Consider the following 9,117-nt stretch of genomic DNA (forward strand, 5'->3'; position numbering starts at 1 on the left):
ACATTATCATAACTGCAGGGGATAGGCACAAAATATTTAAAAGAACAATGAAAGCCTCTAGATATTAACTTCAAAATATTACATCTCTGGTACTATACTCCTACATGCTTAAAGACCTTATACCCACAAAGATCTGATATATGCTGACATATGGTGGAAGTGCACTAACCTTATTCCTTTTTGGAAGGATGTTATATCCCAAACAGAGAAGCCACTGGGAATCAATATACTCCAGGACCCGCTAGTCTGGTTTTTAAATAAACCTCCTAAAAAAATCCCAGCAACACACTTAGCCATACTCCAAATTGCATGTAATAGTGCTAAAATATTAATTGCTTGACTATGGAAACAAACCCAATCTCCTACTGTAGCACAATTGGTTGATACCATACATAAGACTATACAATTAGAGGAATACCACTATATGAAAACATTGCACAAAGACTTCTTTCATGAGATACTCTTTATTTGGGAAGACTACATACACAACAAATATCGTAAATGATCTGCTGTCATAAGACAAAGTCCCCTCCTAGCTTCGAGATTTTTTTTGGATGGGTATCTGGACGAAACTTGTAATACTGGATTCATGCCACAGTTGACAATATTTCTTCTTTCTTCTCTCTTTTTCTTCTCATAATTCTTTTCTTTCTAAAGTCAAAATAAGATGAGGTTTTTGCTATTAAAGGGACAGTCAACACCAGAATTGTTGTTGTTTAAAAAGAAAGATAATTCCTTTATTACCCATTGCCCAGTTTTGAATAACCAGCACAGTTATAATAATACACGTTTTACCTCTGTAATTACCTTGTATCTAAGCTTCGGCTGACTGCCCCCTTATTTCAGTTATTTTGACAGACTTGCATTTAGCCAATCAGTGCTCACTCCTAGGTCACTTCACGTGCACGAGCTCAATGTTATCTATATGAAACACATGAACTAATGCCCTCTAGTGGTCAAAATGCATTCAGATTAGAGGCAGTCTTCAAGGTCTAAGAAATTAGCATATGAACCTCCTAGGTTTAGCTTTCAACTAAGAATACCAAGAGAACAAAGTAAAATTGGTGATTAAAGTAAATTTGGAAGTTGTTTAAAATTATATGCCCTATTTTAATCATGAAAGTTTTTTTGGACTTGACTGTCCCTTTAATAATGGTCATTTAATTAGTATCTGTTTTACTCTGAGGAACCATACCTATGTATCATGGAGCTTGACCATAATATGTATATACAGTATGCATGATTTGTTTTATCTCAATAAAAAAATAATAATAATAATAATTACCAGATGGTACAAGCACCTTAGGCTCTCCAAACAAGTGCTGTGTTTAAAATGCTCATGCACAGTGTACACTTATATACACTTTTGAAAATGCTATAGCTTTTATTAGAAGCATTTTTGCTAATGCATGTATATTACAAAATTGCTTATGTTCAATACCAAAATGCATCCATGTAGTTTCCAATTTTGGCTAGAATGTCTCTTTAATCTGGTTAATTCTCTGGCCATATATGAGGTTTAAGGTGAATGCAGTAGTATTGGTCTGATCTATGATCTATCTGGGCATGTAGCTAGCATAAACAGGTTATTGGTGCAATGCAAATGTCACAAAAATAGCCTTTTTGCATTTCATATTGTAGCTTTTAAGCATATTTGGCCTTTCTATAAACTAAAATTATTTTTTTTAATGTGTTTGGTGTTTAAAAAAAGAAAAAAGAAATGATGTCTCTGGTTAACTCACAAACAGGTAGATTACGAGTTATACGCGCTATAGGAAATTTAACAAACGCAACAAAAGTTGCGTTATTTCACCCTCTATAGTGCTGCCATTACAAGTTCTGAAACAGCCGGCTTGTGCGTGTGATATGGTTGCGTTGAGCTCTATACCGCATAAAATACAAGCGCTGTTTTGACGTGCTCGTGCACACTTTCCCCATAGACATCAATGGGGAGAGCAGGTTAGAAAAATAACTAACACCTCGATAGCGGAATGAAAAGCTCCGTAACCATGCCCCATTGATGTCTATGGGGAAAAAAGTAACGTTTAAACCTAACACTCTAACATAAACCCTAAGTCTAAACAACCCTAATATGCTGCCCCCAACATCGCCGACACCTAAATAAAGTTATTAACCCCTAATCTGCCGCTCCCGATATCTCCACCACCCAAATAAATCTATTAACCCCTAATCTGCCACTCCCAATATCGCTCCCTCTATACTAAAATTATTAACCCCTATTCCCTCACACCCCAACATCGCCCACACTATAATAAATCTATTAACCCCTATTCTGCCGCTCCCTGACATCGCCACCACTAAATAAATCTATTAACCCCTAAACCTCTGGCCCACACATCACTACCACTAAATAAACCTATTAAACCCCTAAGAACCAGCCACCCACATCGCAACAACCTAAATTAAACTATTAACCCCTTAATCTAATCCTAATTGTAACCCTAACACCCCTTAACTTTAACATAATTAAAATAGAGCTACATTAAAGTTACAATTATTAACTAAATAATACATATTTAAAACTAAATACATTCCTGTAAAATAAAACCTAAGCCAGCTACAATATAACTAATAGTTATATTGTAATTGTAGCTAGCTTAAGTTTTATTTTAATTTTACAGGTAAGTTTGTATTTATTTTAACTAGGTAGACTAGTTAGTAAATAGTTATTAACTATTTACTAACTAATTAGTTAAAATAAATACAAACTTACCTGTGAAATAAAACCTAAGCTGCCTTACACTAAAACCTACCATTACAAAAAAATAAAAAACACTAAAATAACAAAAAAAATAAAAAATAACAAACAAAATTATCCAAAATAATAAAAATTATTCCTATTCTAATAGCCTTTAAAAAAAATAAAAAACCCACTGCTAAATAAAAAACCCTAATCTATAATAAACTACCAACTGTTGTGGGCCCTTAAAAGGGCCTTTTGTAGGGTATATCCCTAAAGATAACAGCTCTTTTCCTACAATAGAAAAACAAACACTCCCTAACAGTTTACAAACCCCCGGCCCCCAAACACACAAAATAAAAATAAAGTAAAACCTAATCTACCCATTGCCCTGAAAAGGGCATTTGTATGGGCATTGCTCTTAAAAAGGCATTCAGCTCTTTTTCCTGACCTTAGTTTTTTATTTTGTGGTGTTTTTTTTTTTTTTAATGGGTATTAGAATAGGAATAATTTTTATTATTTTTGATAATTCATGTAATTTAGTTTTTTCGCATTGGGATGGGATTTATTTTTAGATTAGGGTGGACACTCTTAAAAGAGCTGAATGCCCTTAAACTACTACTGAACTAATCCGCCATTAACCCACAACGCAATAAACCTAATAAAACTATTAACTCCTAATCCGCCAAACCCACACAACGCAATAATCCTAATAAATCTATTAACCCCTAATCCGCCAAACCCCCACAACGCAAATAACTAATTAAATGATTAACCCCCAAACTACCCCAAAATAAAAACACCCCCTATTCTAATACTAAACTACCAATAGCCCTTAAAAGGGCCTTTTGTAGGGCATTGCCCTAAGTTAAACAGCTCTTTTACCTTAAAAAATACTAAGTCCCCCCTCTAACAGTAAAACCCCCCACCCACCAAACCCCCCAAAATAAAAAAAACTAACACTAAAAAATCCTAAACTACCCATTGCCCCTAAAGGGGCATTTGTATCGGCATTGCCCTTAAAAGGGCATTCAGCTCTTTTACTGCCCTTAAAAGGGCATTCTACTCTTTAAAGAGTGCCCAATAAATCTCTAATCTAAAAAAAAACAACCCCCCCAAAAAAAAGCCTAACTCTAACCCCCAAAATAGGTACTCGCCGTTACTGAAGTCTGGCGGAGAAGGTCCTGTTCCAGATGGTGAAGTCTTCTTCTAAGCGGCCAACATCTTCTTCCAAGCGGGGACCTCTTCCTTCTTCATCAGGACCGGCGACCGCAGAGCCATGGAGCTTGGAGGATCCTCTTCGTACGATCGCCGCTGTACACTGAATAGTGAATTCAAGGTACGCGTTTAAATATGTCTTCCCTTGCATTCCTATTGGCTGATTTGATTCTTCAAATTCAAATTAGCCAATAGGATGAGAGCTACTGAAATCCTATTGGCTGATTTGAACAACAGGTCGCCGATCCTGCTCCACGCTTATCTCCGCTCCATGCCGGCTTGGTCCTGGATGAAGAAGGAAGAGGTCCCTGCTTGGAAGAAGATGTCGGCCGTTTGGAAGAAGACTTCACCAACTGGAACAGGACCTTCTCTGCCGGACTTCAGGAATGGTGAGTACCTCTTTGGGGGTTAGACTTAGGTTTTTTTTATTTTTTGAGGGTTTGGTTTTTTTAGATCAGGGATTTATTGGGCCCTCTTAAAAGAGCAAAATGCCATTTTAAGGGCAATGCCGATACAAGTGCCCCTTTAGGGGCAATGGGTAGTTTAGGATTTTTTAGTGTTAGGTTTCTTATTTTGGGGGGTTTGGTGGGTGGGGGGTTTTACTGTTAGAGGGGGGACTTAGTATTTTTTAAGGTAAAAGAGCTGTTTAACTTAGGGCAATGTCCCACAAAAGGCCCTTTAAAGGCTATTGGTAGTTTAGTCTTAGAATAATGGGTGTTTTTTTATTTTTATATTATTATTTTCGTAGGGATTAGGTTTAATTTTTTTATTTTTGATAATTTGGTTTATTATTTTATGTAATGTTAGACTTTTTTATTTTTTTGTAATCTTAGATTAATTTAATTTTAGGTTTTTCTATTTTTAAGTAATATTAGCTTTTTTATTTTAATTGTAATTTAGTATTTTTTAATTTAGGTAATTGGGGTTAATTTAGGGGGTGTTAGGTTAGGGGATTTAGTAATTTAATTAGTTTATTGCGTTGTGGGGGTTTGGCAGATTAGGGGTTAATAGATTTATTAGGATTATTGCGTTGTGTGGGTTTGGCGGATTAGGGGTTAATAGTTTTATAAGGTTTATTGCGATGTGGGTTAATGGCAGATTAGGGGTTAATACATTTATTACGTTTATTGCGATGTGATTTAATGGCAGATTAGGGGTTAAAATATTTATTAGGTAGATCGCGATCTGGGTGAATGCGGATTAGGGGTTAATACATTTATTAGGCAGTTTGCGATGTTGGGGTTGGTGGATTTAGGGGTTAATACATTAATTATTAGTTCCGATATGGGGGTGATGGCAGATATAGGGGTTTTGACGTGTCGGGTTTATTTTTGGGAGGCATGTTAGAATTTTACGGGAGATTTAACTTATTTTTTTTCTTAGGCGCCGGCAGTTTCTAACGTGCCGTAAGTCACTGGCGACTCCAGAAATTAGTATTTACGAACATCGCTAGTTTATCCGACTTATGGCACTTTATGAGCTGCCGGCGCCGTATATGTAATTCCCTGATGTGCAAGGGGAAATTACGGGCGACGCAGGTTTCAGCAGTTACGCTGAAGCCTGCACCCCATATGTAATCTTGCCCCAATCTGAAATAATTGCATACACTCTATATATTGCTTGCATAATATAATAAATGTTACACCAATAGCTACTGTCTAAATATTTTATTGGAAAATCTAATGTATTTCCTTTCTCGCATTGCTAATCATTATGCTAATAGTTGTCTAATCAAATATTTAGCTTTCTTTTGACGTGTCATATATTTGCTGTTACTTATTTGTTGCCATTGTTTTTTTCTTGTTGCTATTTACATATACTCGGATACTCCCAATTATTGCTAATGATTCACTAATCTTTAGCAAATAATATTTTCCCTATAATCTGCAACTTGCAGAATCCTCTAGATAAGTGACAATAAAATAAGATAAAAGTATTCCAGAGTCCAAAAATATACTTTCATTGTATAGCACACATTATTCCTTTATTTAGGGATAAACATTTTTTTGCCCAATCTTTTCCAGATACATAACTCTTCCAATTAAGGTGTAATATATACATGGTTACCTAGCACCCACATGTTACATCAATCTTAAAAAAACAAACAAAAACAAAACTGTGGAATTTCATTTTTTGCAATGACAGAATATGGTGAAATGTGCCTTATTTCACTGATACTCAGTGCAAAACTAGAGAGGGTTGTTGAATATAGACTTATAAGCAGCTATCTTTTTCTTTTTAAACAAACAGAAGCAGTACAATATCTTTGTATATTAACAGACGCCTACATATACATGTCATTTTAGAAAATATGCATTTGCTTTAATTTCTTATTGTTCAAAACCTATGTAAGATTGGATATGATTTACTGCAAAGGTTTAGCCACTATTATTGACAACACTGTGAAGTGTGTTTGTTCACATTATTTCTTCCATCAACAATCAGTGGATACAATATTATTCCAAAGCAAAAAGATGCCATTATATTAAGATAAAAGAAAGCATTATGGTTGATTAATACATACATAGCATTCCAACCAGGGAGGACAATTTATGGACCCATTTGAACAAACAATTGTATATGATAATAAAATCCAAGTTATCCATGGCTTCTTTAAAGAGATTTCACTGAAATTAGATATACTGAAAATATTATTTCATGAAAAAGAAAACTCTCTAACTTTGAATGTCACTCCTAGATTTTGACTCTCACTACTAATAGAAATAGGTTAATTACTCTTGTCCAAGTCATCAATATAACATATAAACTATGTAAACTGTACACCAGTGGCAAAGAATTGTGTAACCGGGATAGCAGGATGACTGTTGTTTTAATAGAAAGCAGGTCTTCCATGATATACATAGTTCTCACTTAGGGCCCAAATTTGCCAGCATGGAGAGATTATGCAAAATCTTTTTTTTAAAAGCATTATATTACAATGTAGGAGGTTCTCCTTTATATCCAGAACATGACTAGATAAACAGCTCTCAAACAAAAATGTACCATTCTAACATTTTTGAAGGACATCATAGTAGTGACAACGCATTTTAGATAATCTGATCAGACCACAGAGTTTTAGATTATCAGGCCCTTAGTAAGAGGTATATTAGTAATGAATCAAGTGGTCTGGAAATATATGAGGTAGTCAAGGTAACCATATTTGTGTCCTGTTTTGCTAGGAAAATTGAAGATCCTGTTACTAGTATATATTATAAAAACGTATTGAGGAGCCTGACTATTATTTCATCAGCAAAAAGGACTGTATTGGGACAAAAGATCAATGGAAATAGAATTATAAAGTGTCTATACTATTGAAGTAATAACTGAATTTGGGGAATGTCTTGGAAGCAAAACTTACTGTACTGCATTAAATATTGCTGTTAAGCAATACAATCTTTTGAATGAAAAATCAGGAAGAATCTGTAAAAGAGTCTGGAACTGATTAGGATTCAAAATAACTTTTCGTATGTATGACTATAAATAACATAACTTGCACTTCCGAAATATCTAGCCTTCGAATCTCAATAAATTAAGAATTCTCTACTCATAGTACTGGCTATACTGTACTTTGGAACACAATAATTAATGCTTATATAACTCATCAATTTGTTTAAAAACCTAGGAAAACATCTGAATTTGCTAAAAATAAAAATAAAAATAAATATTAAAAAAAGTGTTAGGACATACTAGGAATTGAAGATTACAGAAAGAGATATCCAAAATAACAAGTCTTTGGAAAATAAGTTTTGATCTTAATAAAAGGATCCATATACCATTGACAATAAATATTCAATTACTCAAGATTCAAAAAAAGATTACTTGTTGCTAGCTATAGATCTTAAAGGGACAGTCAACACCAGAATTTTTGTTGTTTAAAAAGAAAGATAATCCCTTTATTACCCATTCGCCAGCTTTGCATCCTCAACACTGTTATATAAATAAACTTTTTACCTCTGTAATTACCTTGTATCTAAGCCTCTGCAGACTGCTCCCTTATTTCAGTTATTTTGACAGACTTGCATTTTGGCCAATCAGTGCTCACTCCAAGGTAACTTTACGTGCATGAGCTCAATGTTATCTATATAAAACACATGAATGAATGCCCTCTAGTGGTCAAAATGCATTGAGATTAGAGGCAGTCTTCAAGGTCTAAGAAATTAGCATATGAACCTCCTAGGTTTAGCTTTCAACTAAGAATACCAAGAGAACAAAGCAAAATTGGTGATAAAAGTAAATTGGAAAGTTGTTTAAAATTACATTTCCTATTTAAATCATGAAAGTTTTTTTTAACTTGACTGTCCCTTTAACTATGTTTAATTAAGTATCAACAGTTTTTTATCCTAATTAAGGCTTATGGAGCTTAGCAAATTTGTGCAGTGCTAAAAAGCTTGTGTCAGGGCGTATTACAAATTACATAAATTTCACAGTAATGCAGCCCATATGTACTCACTGTATTTCAAGACAAGTCCAACAAAGAAAACTCAGCAGCAATTATTTAAAAAATCTAGTCACAATATAAACCTAGACATGAAAGCTACATTTATGGTGCTGTTAAGTTTTTCTATAGTATTTAGCCATCTTCAAAGTTGAGGTATTTAGTACACTTGTGCTGTAGCTGTTTTTAGAATTCCTGTAATTTGTGCATTTAAAATAGATTTGACCCATGTAGGACATATGCTGTTTTTTCAGTGGTCATGCACTTTCAGAAAATACAGTTTGCCTCTAAATATCTTAAACAATCTTAAAGCACTTCAAAGCAGAATTTCCATCATAATTTAATATTTAGCTCTTTTTATATGAGAAGCAACAGAGACTTACAACATATTTGGTGTTGCATGGGAAAACCACAAAAATATATTTATATAAAGACTGAACGGAAAAAAAGGAAAAGGAACTTTTAAATTGAAGTTTCTTTGGCCAGGCAAGAATATAAACTCAAAAATACAACAACAAGATTTTTGTTTGTATTTTTCTTATCAACTGAAAACAAATGGCAATGTTTAACTGTAAATCAAAAACCAGATGGGAGAAAAAATAAGATGGGGGGGGGGAATCCATGGAAAGGAGAAACTTTTGAGAGAAAATTGAAGTTTTAAAATGAAATTGATTTCTCAATACTAGTTACACCAATTTTTTAAATTAATAATTAACTGTGTGGGTTTATAAGATAAGATACTTAAAAATCACATATAGCCCCA

Source organism: Bombina bombina, chromosome 3 (assembly GCF_027579735.1).
Source record: "Bombina bombina isolate aBomBom1 chromosome 3, aBomBom1.pri, whole genome shotgun sequence".
NCBI lineage: Eukaryota > Metazoa > Chordata > Amphibia > Anura > Bombinatoridae > Bombina > Bombina bombina.